This window comes from Piliocolobus tephrosceles, chromosome 21 (genome assembly GCF_002776525.5).
Source record: "Piliocolobus tephrosceles isolate RC106 chromosome 21, ASM277652v3, whole genome shotgun sequence".
In the NCBI taxonomy this organism is placed as follows: Eukaryota; Metazoa; Chordata; class Mammalia; order Primates; family Cercopithecidae; genus Piliocolobus; species Piliocolobus tephrosceles.
Window position 1 is genome coordinate 36,152,090 of NC_045454.1, and position 15,802 is coordinate 36,167,891.

At 52.7% G+C, this 15,802-nt stretch overlaps 1 protein-coding gene across 1 annotated transcript in view; it reads right to left on the bottom strand.

The window, feature by feature from the left end:
• Positions 1 to 15,574, bottom strand: part of MYO9B (myosin IXB) — a 136,434-nt gene extending 120,860 nt beyond the window's left edge. Inside the window, 1 exon segment of the mRNA XM_023229693.1 lies at positions 15,468 to 15,574. The gene's annotated coding sequence lies outside the window, so the exon portion shown is untranslated.
• Between the last annotated feature and the right edge of the window lie 228 nt (positions 15,575 to 15,802).

Consider the following 15,802-nt stretch of genomic DNA (forward strand, 5'->3'; position numbering starts at 1 on the left):
TATAAACAAATTTAAAAATTAGCTGGGCGTGGTGGTGCACGCCTATAGTCCCAGCTACTCGGGAGGCCGAGGCAGGAGGATTGCTTCAGCCCATGAGGTCAAGGCTGCAGTGAGCTGTGATCATGCCACTGCACTCCAGACTGGGCCACAGAGCAAGACCGTGTATCAAAAAAAACAAACAAAAAACAAAACAAAACTGCTTCCAAACAGGGAAGCAACTGTTTTAATGCCTTTTGTGAAAGAATGCTTCCCTCCCTGGATTGGGGAGCCTCCTTTGTTAAATACTACACATGGAGTTATTTTATATATGTGGTCTACCTCTGGGCTGCTGAGGCTTATGAGGTGCCACACTGTTTTGATCATCAGAGCTTCAGAGAATGTTCTCACTTGGCAGGGCTCAGTCTTTCGTGGTTTCCCAGGAGACCTGGGACCTGGAAATTAGTCTTGCTGTGGCTTAAGATCCCTGCCCCAAGTGGATGTGAAACCTGCCCCTGGAGAATTCCCTGGTTCTGGTGGGAATGGAAGGAAGCAGATCGGGGCTGGAGGAACCAGGGACCTGAAGTTCCTGTGGGGGACAGCTCAGCCAAGTGGCAACCTCGGGTTGTGGTTGTGTTTTGGGGTCTGGGTCCTGAAAACGTGTTTCCTTCCTTAAACCGAATTGTCTCACCAAAATACCCCAAGGCTAACATACCCGCTCTACCCCCTGACTCTGCCCATCCCACGCACAGACAATGCGAACGGGAAGCAAAACACATCCTCCAGCTGATAGCATCAGTACGACCAAGGCCTTTTGTAAGAACGATCCCCTTGTCACCAAATGAAAATCAAACTGTCAGACTATAAAGATCCTCGAAGAAATGCCTATAAGTGGTAACAAAGTGCCTGTTAATGGATGAATGGAAAAACACAACGTGGCCCATTCATCCAATAGAATATTATTTGGCCATAAAAAGAAATGAAGACTGAGTGAGGTGGCTCACGTCTGTAATCTCAGCACTTTGCGAGGTCGAGGCTGGCAGACCGCTTGAGTTCACGAGTTCGAGACCAGCCTGAGGAACATGACGAAACCCTGTCTCTACAGAAAAAAAAAAAAACACAAAAATTAGTCAGGCGTGGTGGCGCGTGCCTGTAATCCCAGCTACTTGGGAGGCTGAAGAGGGAAGATGGCTTGAGCCTGGGAGGCAGAGCCTGCAGTGAGCCGAGATCGTTACACTGCACTCCAACTTGGCCAACAGAGCCAGATCTTGTCTCAAAAAAAAAAAAAAAAAAAGGGAAGGAAGCATCGATTCATGCTATAACGTGGATGAAACTAAAAAACATGATGCTGAGTGAGAGAAGCCAGACACGAAAGACCATATGGGGTGTGACTCCATTTATAGAAATGTCCGGAACACCAGAACAAATTCACAGACACAGAAAGTGATGAGTCGTTGTCAGGAGCTGGGGGACGAGGAGTGGGGAGTGATGGCTAATGGGGATGGGGACGGGGTTTCCTTTTGGGGGATGAAAGTGTTCTGGAATCAGATAGAGCTGGTGTTTGCACAACACTGTGAATGCACTGAATATTACTCATTATAAATTACACGTTATATGCATTTCACTAAAATAAAAATGAATACTCCTTTAAAAAAACGGAGCGGTGCAAAAAGAAATGGCTTCGTAAAAGCCAGGCCGGTATATGCTTTCTGCACTCTGAAAAAATGTCAATCTCAATTCAGGGCCATTTCTTTGTGTTCTCATAGAAAGGAGGTGTAAGGAAAGGCATGACAACGAAAAAAACAGGCCCTGGGGGTGGGGGTCAGTGGCCGGATGTGAATTAGCCGCTCTCAAGGCCGGCTGCACAGAAAGTAGGGTTCTGCCTACCAGTTTGGTGGAGGATTCGGAATTTACTGGAAAATAAAGGCCTCTGGACGGGGCCTCCAGAAAGTGTAGCGTAGCCGTTTCGTTTATATAAGGCCATAATTTGAAGCCACATGTTTATAGGATGAAATCATTCTCAAGCTAAGAGAAGGCTAACTAGCATTGCAGCAGACTCCTTTAGGATGTTAGCAGCAGACTCCTTTAGGATGCATCCTGCAGCATTCAGCGTATGTCACGTTTTGCGTACATTTCGCTGATTCTGTTGAGGATTTTTTTTTTTTTTAAGAAGAAACGCTCATAGGCCGTATGGGAAAGATGGAAACACACACGGAGGAATGACCACAAAGTCAGTCTGTCGGTCAGGGTGGCTCAGAGTGGGAGGACGACTTAGAGGCCTTTGTCCTCATTTTCTACATCTCCAACCCAACCATAAGATGGCCATGCTCATGTGCCAGTTGGGAGGAAGACGACACTCAAGAGAAGAAACTGTTAAGAAAACTCCAAGGGATGGCCCAGTGCAGGTGACAGGAGGGAGGAACTAAGCTCTTTTGGGGCATTTCAGAAAGTGGGGATATGGCCAGGTGTGGTGGCTTACTCCTGTAATCCCAGCACTTTGGGAGGCTACTTGAGCCTAGGAGTTTGAGATCAGCCTGGGCAACAAAGAAAGACCCCCCCAGTTCTACAAAAAATAAGAAATGAGCCGGGCATAGTGGCGTGCACCCGTGGTCCCAGGTACTCAGGAGGCTGAGGTGGGAGGATCACTTAAGCCTGGGCGATCGAGCCGTGATAGTGCCACGGCACTCCAGCCTGGGCAATAGAGACAGATCCTGTTTTTCTCTCTCTCTCACACACACAAACAAGTAAATAAACAAAGTAAGCGGGGCTGCTTCCAAGAATCCACTGCAGAGGTGAATGGGCTCATATCACAGTCTGGCACAGGACATCACAGGAATTGGTGGGCATCACTGGTGGCCCAGGCCCTGCTAAGGGGCCAAATCCTAGGGGTGGGACAGGGCAGGGATGGGAAACTCCTTGGGGAGCAGCTGGGGGAGCCAGCAGGGCCAAGAAACAGCGTCCGCGGGGCAAAATCACAAAGAGAGGCATTTCCAGTGGGTAGTTCATTCGTGTTCCCCAAAACTCATGCTTACCCCGAAACTCAGAATGTGACCTTGTTTGGAAATAAAGTCTTTGGGGATGTAGTCAATTAAGATCAGGTTGTACTGGACTAGGGTGGGCTCCAAATCCAAAGACTTAATCCTTATAAAAGGAAAAGAGACACATGTGCACACAAAGGGAAGATGGCACATGAATAAAGAGGGATTGGAGTGATGTGACCACAGACCACGGAACGCCTGGAGCCCCAGAAGCTAGAACAGGCAGGAAGAGTCCTCCCCTACAGCCTCCAGAGGGACTGTAGTCCTGCTGACACCTTTTTTTTTTTTGAGACGGATTCTTGCTCTGTCGCCCAGGCTGGAGTGCAGTGGTGCGATCTCAGCTCGCTGCAACCTCCACCTCCTGGGTTCAAGCAATTCTCCTGCCTCAGCCTCCTGAGTAGCTGGGATGACAGGCACCCATGACCATGCCCGGCTAATTTTTTGTTTGTTTGTTTGCTTGTTTTTGAGATGGAGTTTCGCTCTTGTTGTCCAGGCTGGAGTGCAATGGTGCGATCTCGGCTCACTGTAACCTCCGCCTCCCAGGTACAAGCGATTCTCCTGTCTCCGCCTACCAAGTAGCTCAGATTATAGGCATGCACCACCACGCCTGGCTAATTTTTTTGTATTTAGTAGAGACAGGGTTTCACCATGTTAGTCAGGCTGGTCGTGAACTCCTGACTTCAGGTGATCCACCCGCCTCGGCCTCCCAAAGTGTTGTGATTATTGGCATGAGCCATCGTGCCCGGCCAACACCTTCATTTCAGACTTGTGGCCTCCTCAGCCACCCCAGGATAGGTACTTAGTTATGGAAGCCCCACGACATGAATCCAGTTGCCCAGTGCCAAAGACCTTGAGTGGAACACTCAGGCCAGAAAGTAGCCGGGTGAGCCCTTCCGTTGTTCCAGCCTTTTTTCTGCCTTAACTGAATATTCCCAAGAAGCTCATCCCAAATGCTCTCTCGTGACTTCTGCCAATTCCACGCTCACCCACGGGGAGTTGAATGTGTTCTTCTGAACCTGTTCAGATTGTCCCTTGTCTTCCACAAGGCATTCCCTGAGACCTTCCATCCAGCCTGACTGTTCTGAGCCCCACGCCCTGGACAAAGTCCCTTCCCAGGTATGTGTTCTTTCAGCACGTTCTGGCCACCCGCCTCCCCACAGCCCAAGCGCGCTCTGAGCTGTGCTACACGCCCACCCCTCCAGGCCCTGGGGTCTCCCTCCCCGGGATCTGTGCTGATGTTTCAGAGGAGGCTGTCTTCTTTCAACATATGGTTAACAAATGTTCCTCCAGTGCTCACCCCGGGCCAGGCTGAAGCTGGGCACAGGAGAGAGAATGTGGAGGTGAAGGAGACGGAAAACACACTCACCACAAAGCAAGGAGGTATTTGCAACAGTGATAAGTGCTTTGGGGAGGAAAAATCCAGCATAATTGTGCTAGCACAGCAGTTCTCAGCCAGGAGTGAGTCTGTCCCCGCTGGGACAGACATCTGTCTGGAGACCTTTTTTTTTTTTTTTTGAGATGAAGTCTTGCTCTGTTTTCCAGGCTGAAGTACAGTAGTGCTATTTCAGCTCGCTGTCACCTCTGCCTCACGGGTTCAAGTGATTCTGATGCCTCAGCCTCCCAAGTAGCTGGGACAAAATGCACCCGCCACCACACCCAGCTAATTTTTGTATTTTTAGTAGAGACGGGGTTTCTCCATGTTGGCCAGGCTGGTCTTGAACTCCTGGCCTCAAGTGATCCACCTGCCTCAGCCTCCCAAAGTGTTGGAATTACAGGCACGAGCCACTGTGCCTGGCCATGGAGACATTTTGGATGTTACCATTTGCGGCAAGGGGATACTGCATCTTGTAGGTGGAGGCCAGGGATGCCACTCAGTGTCCCACAGTGCATGGCATGGCCCCCACAGCAAAAAATAATTGGCCCAAAAAAATAATTGGCCAGGCCAAGGTGGGGAAGCCAGGGATAGGAACCCATGGGGCAGTGCTCAGGGCAAATGGTTGCTAAGGCCTGTATAGTGCAAACGAGCTGGACGTGCCCGGAGCTTGAGGACAGCAGCCCAGGCAAGGGTGGGGAGCGGGCAGGCGGGGTCAGAGTGGTTCTGAGAACAAGGAGCCCAGTGTGGCCAGTGGGTCCAAGGCTGGAGGCGGGGAGAGAGAAGCCGAGATGGGGAAGGTCAGATCCTCCAGGGCCCTGCAAATGTGGTTAGATTTTCATGCAAGTCCGACAGGGGAGCCCCATGTGGTTTGATGCAGGGGCACCAGGACCAGAGTGACATTAAGAAAATGTTACCATCTGTGGCAGATGGACTGTGGGGGGCCTGGGTGGAAGCATGTCCTGTGGGTGCCTTGGGGGGAGCTGACATTTGCCTGGATCAGGCTCATGAGACACAGGTGGGTTCTGGTCACAGGTAGAAGGCCGAGCCACTGGGCCCCGCAGGTGGCTGGGCTGCAGGTCCTTCCCGGGTGACCTGTGGGCTTGTAAACGAAGATGGGGAGGGCAGCCAGGGACGTGGGTCTGGAAGGGCAGACCCCTCTGCAATCACACAGCCCATCTGTCGTCACGCCCAGAGGGAAAGCCATCTCGAGGATAAGAACAGGGGTCTCCCTATGTTGCCCAGGCCAGGCTCGAATTCCTGGGTTCAAGCAATCCTCCCACCTCAGCTTCTGGAGTAGTTGGGACTACAGGTGCAAGTCCACACTCAGCTAATTTTTCTATTTTTTTTTTTAAAGATGAGATCTCCCTATGTTGCCCAGGCCAGTCTCAAACTTCTGGGCTCAAGTGATTCTCCTGCCTTGGCCTCCCAAAGAGCTGAAATTGCAGGCATGAATCACTGCCCCTGGCTAGAACATTTACATCACCTTAAAAAGAAACCCTGTACCTTTTAGCTATCACCTATTCCACTAATCCCCCAAAAGACCCCTGAGTTTATTCCCATTCTCCACATCTGCTGAGCTGCCTAGGTGGCTCGCAACCTGGCCACCCATCTGTTCCAGGCTTCTGGCTTCCATGTGGGTGCTCTCTGCATGCCAGGATCCCCCCATGCCGCCTATCCGCGATCCAGCCCTTGTGGCCTTCAGATAGATGCTCCTCCTCCTGGCCAGGAAACCCACCCTCTGCTCGGTTTCTACAAAGGACCTCCTAGGCTCAAGTTGGTTCCACTTTCTGATCACCTGAGAGCGGAACCAGATGGTAGGGGGCAATGGTCCCAGGATTTGCTGCCACCAATGTCTTTGGTGAAACAGCCACTCCCCAGCTCCCCTTGAAGCTCATCCCTGTGCCAGGGACCCTGGTGATCACACCATGAAGGCAGGTAAGAAACGAGTCACCTCAGCCCAGTCATGGGCTTGACCTGCAGGTCTCAACAGGCTCTGCTTGCCCCTCAAAAGATTGGTGTTCTTCTATATCAGTGTTTCTCCCCTGGAACAGACTCTGCCCTCAGGGGACACTTGGCAACCTCTGTCCTGAGACATTTTTTTTTTCCCTTTGAGACAGAGTCTTGCTCTGTTGCCCAGGCTGGAGTGCAGTGGCATGATCTTGGCTCACTGCAACCTCTACCTCCTGGGTTCAAGCTATTCTTGTGCCTCAGCCTCCCAACTAGCTGGGATTACAGGTGCACACCACCATGCCTGGCTAATTTTTTTTTTTTTTTTTTGTATTTTTAGTAGAGACAGGATTTTGCCATGTTGGCCAGGCTGGTCTCAAACTCCTAGCTTCAAGTGATCTGCCCGCCTCAGTCTCCCAAAGTGTTGGGGTTACAGGTGTGATCCACTGTGCCTGGCCCTGAGACATATTTGGTTGTCGGGACAGGGAGGATGCTATCAACATGAAGAAGGTTGAGGCTGGAAATGCTGCTCCACACCCCGTGGTGTTCAGGGCCCCACCACAGAGTCGGACCCAGCCACAAATATCAGCAGTGCTGAGGGTGAGAGACCCTACATTAATTATTTGGAAAAAAATTGATTCCTTCCTCACACTAAACACCAGAATGCACAGAATACGTTCCTAATAATTTTTTTTTTTTTTGAGATGAGTCTCTCTCTGTCACCCAGGCTGGAGTGCAGTGGTACCATCTTGGTTCACTGCAGCCTCGACCTCCCAGGTTCAAGTGATCCTCTGGCTTCAGCCTCCTGAGTAGCTGGGACCACAGGCATGTGCCAACACACCTGGCTAATCTTTTTGTAGAGACGGGGATTCACTATGTTGCCGAGGCTGGTCTGGAACTCCTGGGCCCAGGGGATCCTCCCACCTCTGCCTCCCAAAGTGCTGGAATTACAGGCATGGACGACCGCACTTGGCCCCCGGTGGGTTACTAACCAGGAGAATCTACCTAGTCTCTCTGATTTCTCTCCTCTCTCCTTCCCCATTCACTTTGTGTATTTAAATGTGTGAGCTGGGCGCAGCAGTTCATGCCTGTAATCCCAGCACTTTGGGAGGCTAAGGCAGGCGGATCACCTGAGGTCAGGAGTTCAAGACCGGCCTGGCCAACATGGTGAAATCCCATCTCTACTAAAAATACAAAAATTAGCTGGGCATGGTAGTGGGTGCCTGTAATCCCAGCTACTTGGGAGGCTGAGGCAGGAGAATCTATCACTTGAACCCAGGAGGTGGAGGTTGCAGTGAGCCGAGACTGCGCCATTGCACTCCAGCCTGGGCAACAAGAACAAAACTCCATCTCAAAAAAAAAAAAAAAAATGTGCGCAGCATCCTAGGACTTCGGTCAGTAAGATGATGACAGACGCAAACTCACTTAGGAGTCAACAGAACCCCAAACTAGTGTTTCTCACCCAGGGCTGACTCTGCCCTCCAGGAGACACTTGGTCAGGTCTGGAGACATTTTTGGTTATCCAGACACGGAGGAGGGGATGCTACTGGCATCTGAAGGGTGGAGGCCAGGGACGCTGTTCAACACCCTACAGTGCAGACAGCAGTTCCTACCCAAGAGAATGATCTGCCCCCAATGTCACCAATGCTGTGGCTGAGAAGCTATGCTTTAAATCAATCAGAAAAGTGGCTGCGCGTGGTGGCTTATGCCTGTAATCCCAGCACTTTGGGAGGCTGAGGTGGGTGATCACTTGAGCCCAGGAGTTCCAGACCAGGCAACATGGTGAAACCCCGTCTCCATAAGCAATACAAAAATTAGCCTGGCGTGGTAGTGACTGCCTGCAGTCCCAGCTACTAGGGAGAATGAGGTAGGAGGATCACTTGAGCCCAGGGAGGCCGTCAAGGCTGCAGTGAGCCAAGATCATGCCACTGCGCTTTAGCCTGGGTGACAGAGTGAGACCCTGTCTCAAAAAAAAAAAAAAAAAAAAAAAAAGGAATATTTGCATACTTTCAGCCTCCTAAGGACCCATGGGCCCTCAACATGTTAGCACGGTTCCAACCCCATGCTCACTCGGCTGCAGGATATTGAGAGTGCGGGGTGCAACAGGGAGCCAGCCTTGTGGAGGCACCCGTCCTGGTTCAGGCCACTTTCTTCACTCCAGGACACCCCAACCCTTACCTTCTCCCTTCCCTGCTAAATCATGGGGCTGACTCCCAAGGGACCACCCAGGGAAAAGGAACCAGTTTTCATGGCGCCTATGGGCCAAATAAGTACGACTGCACTTTCTCTGCCTCTCTTGTTCTCGTGCCCACCCAATAAATAGCATCTCCACGTGACAAGGCGAGGACCTCAGGGGTCTTCCCAAGCAGTGGACAAGCTACCCCCTGACCCCGATAGCACATTCACCAGGAAATTAAAGCCCTGCGTGAATCCCCGTACCCTGGGAATCAAAATCTCAAACGTCCCCCTCCTGCCCCCGATCTCATCTGCCCTGGAATGGGATGCAGGAGGTGGCAGACGCCTCCTCGTGGAGATGCTCTGAGCAGTGAGCCCAGGAAGATCCACAGCAAAGCCTTGAGCCTCCCCCTGCTGCTGTGCCGCTGTGACTTCACTCGTGAGGAAGCAGCAGTGCCCACCTCACAGGCAGATGACCCATGGTACGGCTGATGGGCGAAGCTCTCAGGTCTCCCACTTCCCCCATAAGCGAGTCCCCAGGCCAGGCCGGCTCCCATCACAGGCTTGCCCGCTGCTGGCACCTTCACAGACCCCACTGGGCTATTAATTTGACTTCCATGCTCGTGACTCCTGGCTGAATATCTGAACAGAGGCAAGGGCTATTTCTGTTCTCCTCAGTCTCCCCAAGGGCCAGCTCTGAGCCCGGCTCCTAGCCAATACTTCCTTTTTGCTGAAGGATTTTAAGACATTCCAGAAACTTCTTTTGTTCAATCACTTGTGACAGCAGTTGGTCCTAAGGTCACTTGGGTCCCTGAGTGGAGTTACTTTGGATATCCCTTGCCCCTGACGCCGGCAATACTGAGAACAGAGACACCCCCGCCCCATGCCCTGTTTGTAAATGTCATCCTGCTTCCCCACCAGGCACACACGGCCTCGTGGGCCTGGCCCTCAACACATCTCCTGTAAAATCCCACGGGATCCACTCCTCCCTGGGCTGGGTCCTCACCTGTTTTTTTTTTTTTTGATGGGCTCACTCTTGCCCGGGCTGGAGTGCAGTGGCGCGGGATCATGGCTCACTGCAACTTCTGCCTCCCGGGTTCAAGCAATTCTCCTGCCTCAGCCACCCAAGTAGCTGGGATTACTGGTGCGTGCCACTACACCCGGCTGATTTTTGTATTTTTAGTAGAGACTGGGTTTCATCATGTTGGCCCAGCTGGTCTCAAACTCCTGACCTTAGATCCTCCCACCTCAGCCTCCCAAAGTGCTGGGATTATAGGCGTGGGCCAGGCCTCTCACCTCTCTTTAGTCACCCTTGAATGTATGAGTGTGAGATCTGGAAAATTCCCAACAGGGAGCTTCCAAAATTGATGCAGCCAACCAACCTATTCACCCTTAAAGTGTTTATTTAAAGGAGTGAGAAAAGACAAAATGGACCTGTTCTCTATTGACACGATCATTTCCCCCCAGATTCCTGTATTATCTAAAAATGTAATTTGAGGCCAGGTGCGGTGGCTCATGTCTGTTATTCCAGCACTTTAGGAGGTTGAGCAGGTGGATCACCTGATGTCAGGAGTTTAAGACCAGCCTGGTCAACACAATGAAAATCCATCTCTACTAAAAATACAAAAATTAGTTGGGCGTGGTGGCGCACGCCTGGAGTCCCAGCTACTCGGGAGGCTGAGGCAGGAGAATCACTTGAACCTGGGAGACAGGGGTCGCAGTGAGCTGAGATCGCACCACTGCACTCTGGCCTGGGTGACAGAGCCAGACTCCGTCCCCCCCCAAAATAAATAATAAATAAATAATGCAATTTGAATCTGCCCCTTTCTCAGTGTTATGGGCTGAGCTGTGTCCACCACTCCCCCCACAAACAAATATTCACATATTGAAATCCTAAACCTCAGAACTTCAGAGTATGAGTATACTTGGGTCTTTTTTTTTTTTTTTTGAGATAGGGGTGTCGTTCTGTCACCCAGGCTGGAATGCAGTGCCATGATCATAGCTCACTGTAGCCTGAAACTCCCAGGCTCGAGTGATCCTTCCGTCTCAGCTTCTCAAAGTGCTAGGACCACAGGCATTCACCATCATGTCCAGCTAATTTTAGTATTTTTTTGTAGAGATGGGATCTTGCTATGTTGTCCATGTTGGTCTTAAACTCTTGGCCTCAAGCGATCCTCCCGCCTTGGCCTCCCAAAAGGCTGAGATTACAGGCGTGTGCCACCAAGCCTGGCCTAGAGACAGGGTCTTTATGGGGATGATTCACTTAAAATGACGTCATTAGGGTGGGCCCCCTTCCCTATGACTGCCGTCCTCGTAAGATGAAATCTGGACACAGAGACGGGCACAAAGGGAGGACGATGTAAAGACCCAGGGAGAGACGGCTGCATATGAGCCAACAGAGAGAGGCTTGGAACAGATTCTTACAGCCCTCCGAAGGCACGAACCCTGCCAACACCTTGATCTTGAATGTGATCTTAAACGTCTGGCCTCTAGAGCTGCAAGCCAATATATTTCTGTCATTTTGGCCACCCAGCGTGTGGTTCTGTTACAGCAGCCCTAGCAAACTCAGGCACCCGGCAACAACAGCCATGAAATACCCCTAGCGGGGCTTCTTCTCGTGCACATACAGCCCTGTGCAGCAGGGCAGAGATGGGTTTTAAACAAGTGAGTCAGACAAGGATATCTTATTCATCACTCCGACGAACCCACGGGCTGAACCCTTGAATCACTACTTTATTTATCATCGGGCTCGGGCTCAGAAAGTCTCGCTGAGGAAATGAGTAGAACCCAAACTCGTCAGCTGCATTTCTGAAACATGCCTAATCTCTGAGGCTCTTTCCCAGCCACGATAGAAACTGAAAGGGAACGGGGCTCTGGGCTGTGGCGGTGGGCTGGTGTGGAGACAGAGCCCTTTGTTCTGCCACTCCAGGGACCACGAGGGCAGAAGAGAAGGGCTTGTCTTGCTCTGCCGAGAGGCCGCCTGGGGCTGTCTGAATGGCCGGCCGAGCAGGGGCAGCCTGGCACAGCTGGGCTGGGGATGCCGGGCACACAAAGGGCTGGTGGGTGGGGTGCGGGGGCAGCACCCAGAAGGGACCGTCAGTCCCGTGGCCCCAGAGCGTTTCCTCCAATCAAGGGAAAGCAGCAAAGTCACGGTCAAGGAGGGGGCCAAGCAGGGAAGGGGAGAGCAAGATGGACCAAGAACAAAAATTCAGCAGCGTGTGCTTGGGAACGGGTGGGCGAAAGGGTCCACGGAAGAGATAACGCAGCTTACAAAAGCGACGTTTATCCAGGGCAACCTCCCAAGTAGCTCTTGGGAGAGAATCTAATACCTCTAATCTCAGAAGAAAAGCAACAGATCATTCTAAGACAAGGACAGTTCCTCCAGAAATCCAGGTCAGTCATAAGACAAAGAAGAGAAAGACAAGGGCACCCGCTGTCCACCCTGGGGCACGTTGCCTAACCACCCCCCCCCCCCCCCAGTCAGTTCCTAACTGTTCCTTTTTATCGAGACCCGCTCCCTCTGATTAAGAACTGACTGGATGGCAGGATTCAGTTCCTGGTCTCTGCCCCCGTTCCCACTCTTAGTGGCAGTTTCTCAGGGGGCTCCACAAACACCAAGGACCCACTGAGGCAATGATGGGCCCTAGAGGTGAACCAGGTTTTACTAATGAGCATCACATTTCACCTGCGGAGGTGATTCTGCCCCCCCCCCCCCCCACCCACCCAGGGGACACATGGCCATGGCTGGAGTCATTTTCGTTTGTTACCCCTTAGAGGGCACGGAATACTATTGGCATCTCATGGGAGACAGCCAGGGACACTATTCGACGTTCTACAGTGCACAGCCCCGAGTGTCAATGGTGGTGTGGTTGAGAAACTGCCCTGGAGATTTGGGCTTCCCCAGTTAAAGGTTACTAAGGATCCTGCATGTTTCTAGAAAGCTCAAGGAACCATCTCTGAAGTTATCACCTGCCTGGGCCTGTTTCTGTATCAGGAAGATAAGAACAAGGACCCTCACGCTGCCGGTTGGCAGAATGAGAGAGCTGGGATGCTCTGTACAGGCCGGGCTTCAAACGTATCTCTGCTTGAGCAATCCCTTCTGCCCGGCGTGGTTTAACACGTGGTATCTTTCCAGGTTTGACCCGGGGCCAGCCACCACTTCCAAGGAAACCTGCTGGAATCCCCCTTCTCCTAAAGCTTGCATTGGTTGTTCCTAATTCTGCCCCCATAATATCTTGTGGCCCCTCTGTCGCTGAACTGATGACCTGACCTGAATTCCATTCCTTTTTATTTTTTTATTTTTGAGGGTGTCTTGCTCTGTCCCTCAGACTGGAGTGCAATGGCACGATCTTGGCTCCTGGGTTCAAGCAATTCTCCTGTCTCAGCCTCCAGAGTAGCTGGGACTATAGGCGCACACCACCACGCCCGGCTAATTTTTGTATTTTTAGTAGAGACAGAGTTTCTCCATATTGGTCAGGCTGGTCTTGAACTCCTGACCTTGTGATCCACCCGCCTCGGCCTCCGAAAGTGCTGGGATTACAGGCGTGAGCCACCGCGGCCCAGCCTGAACTCCATTCTTTCTGAAGAGGAAGTGCAAGGTTGCGGCGGGGGCGGGAGCGGTGGTTGGGGGGGGCACCTCTGTCCCCAGGAATCTACCAAGCGCCTGGCAGAATCAACCCTTGCCTAACTGAAATCTAGGCCCACCCAAGACACACCATTTGGAAGAGATGAGGAATGGGAAACAGCAAGTTAACAGGTCCCGGTGGGAAGAGAATAATGAATCCTACAGCCAAACAGAAAGGGGAGATTCCCACGTCTCTACCTGCTCCACTGAGTCACCAGACTGGACCCGAGGGAGGGTACTGCCTTGGGATTTCCAGAAATTTGCAGTTTCCAAAGCTTTGGAAATAGGTGCAATGTGCAAAAGCACTTTCGACAATGCAATTTTTTATTTGGACGATGAAGAAGTGGTAAAAATAATTAATTAATTAATTAATTAATTAATTTTTGGATATAAACTGTAGAATGGAAAACGGAATAAAAGCAGGATTATTGTAGCCAAGAATGAAGAGTGGGGGTGCTGTGTGAAGTTCAAGGCCGGGAGTGGGGGGAACATGGACTGGAGACAAGACAGTGATGAGAAGAGTTGGGTTTCACGTTGAAAAACGCTGATGGAGGTCAATTCATTCATTTTGCAGGTGAGGACAGAAACAGGCACAGAGACTTGAGCAAAGCCAGGATCTCCAACACAGTGCTCCCTCCACAAGACCCTGCTTGGCCATTCTCTAGCGGCAGGAAGAGGTCATCGCAGCGCTGTGGGATCAGAAGATCCCGGTCCTGTTCATTGGGGTGTCCTGGCCAGGGCAAGCCCACAGTTCAATGTCTGCAGGAGGCATGACTGTAGGCTGTCACTGCATGTCCTGGGGCAAGCCAGGCCACAGCCACCTTATTCCTAAAGGCTAGGATATTCTGGAAGTGAAGGGGGTACTTATCTTTCTGTGGCCCTCTTTATATTCCAACTACCCAGGTTCATCTCCTGAATGAGCTATAAACTAAATATAAGCTGGGGTTCCCCAGCCCTTCTGGCAGATCCCAGATTAAGATCCCCACAGTTGGGAAAGGGGAGAAAGCACCTTGCACAAAGTCCCTGCCAGGGCCACAAGAGTCAGGCCTGTCAGATGTGAGTAACTTTCCTGTCTCCCAGGTCACCTCTAGCTGCTCCTGGACACCCTAAGATTCTGAAGACTCCAACACCAAAAAACAAACCGAGTTAGGACCCTCTGGCTGCAAAACACAGTGTCCCCACCGGCTCCCACCTCAGACAGAGGCACAGAGAAGCCTTCCCTTAAAGACCCCTGGCCTCCAGGGTGCCCAGGAAAGAAAGGAGGACTCGTGGCTGTTGTGCCTCTCCAGGGCTGAGCTCAGAGCAACCGGGGGACAGATTTCCTGTATGTCGTTTTACCCATTTAAGTCCAAGGATGCAGCTCTGCGGAGGTGGCAACAGTCCTGTACATGAGGGTGCATGCACACTCCCTCCTGAAAAACAGTTCCGGCCTCACAGCCGGCCCTGAGGTCTCTTCCTTGGATCGAGGGAATCCCAGAATCCCGCTAGTCCTGTCTTAAAGGGAGGGTGGTGCCGTTTCCAAGACCAGGAGACTGGCACAGAGGGTGTTGGGACGCGTCCCCGGTCACCCAGCTGTTGAGTGTGAAGTCAGGAAGGACATGAATCAAGAGGGGAGGGTGGGCGGGACGGAATCTCCAGGTGCTGCACCTCAACATCTATCTGCACCGGGCCATTCTAACCCCTTCCTTCTCTTCCCTCCTCTCCTGGCCCTCCCTCCCTAAGCCTACCCTTAGTTCTTACCATGACTTCTACTCCGTTTACTTCCCTTTCAGCTCCCATTTCCCCGCTTCCCAATAGCCGGCTGCCGCATCAGTTAGTTCAGAACCCCCCGCACTTACTGAGCGCCCACTGGGGGCCAGGCGCCGCCCTCTTCTCAGACACCCTTCCTTCAATCGCGCGGGCAGACGTCCCCAGATCGGTCTCACACCCCTTCCCCCCAACCGCACCCCGGCTGTCCCGCCACTGGCCTTGCCCACTCCCCCAGCCTGGGCCTCTCGTTCCCGCCTCCTTGCCTCCCCACAACGCCGTTTCCTGCGACCCCCCAATTACCACTTAAGCCACGTCCTCTTCAGAGAAGCTGCTCAAAGCCACAAGACTCACCCCCCCACGCCCGCGAACTCCCTCACCAGCTCCAGCTCCATCCACTTTCTCCTTCACCATCTCGCTTCCACCTCATCCCTAGCAACCTCTCCGAGACCCCTAGGCTCGTTCCCGCCCCCTCGACCCCTGCCGTCGCGTCCCCCATCAGCCCTCAGCTCCGTCCCTCTTCTGTGCAGCTCCCAAAGGCAGGCTTCGAGCTCGAGTCGCCAACCCGAGGCCGCCTGGAACTCACCTGGCCTCGGCCACCGCGCGCCGCCGGTCCCGGGCCGGGTCCCCGGCCGGACGACCGCCTGCCCGCCCGCCGCTGCTCCGACCGCTCCGCCCCGCCGCGCCCGCCGCTCCCCCGCGCGCTCCCGCTTCCGGGTTCCGGAGGGGCGGGGACGGGGGCGTGACGCCAGCGCGCCTAGGGGGCGGGACATCGCGAAAAGCCCCGCCCCTACTTTCCGACAGCTCAGGCCCCACCCACCACCACAACCCCCTACCGCCTATGGTGGGCGAGACCAAGCGCGAGGGGAAGACAGGCAATGCAAGCACGCGTCGGGCCACCCCTCTGAGACATACAGGAAA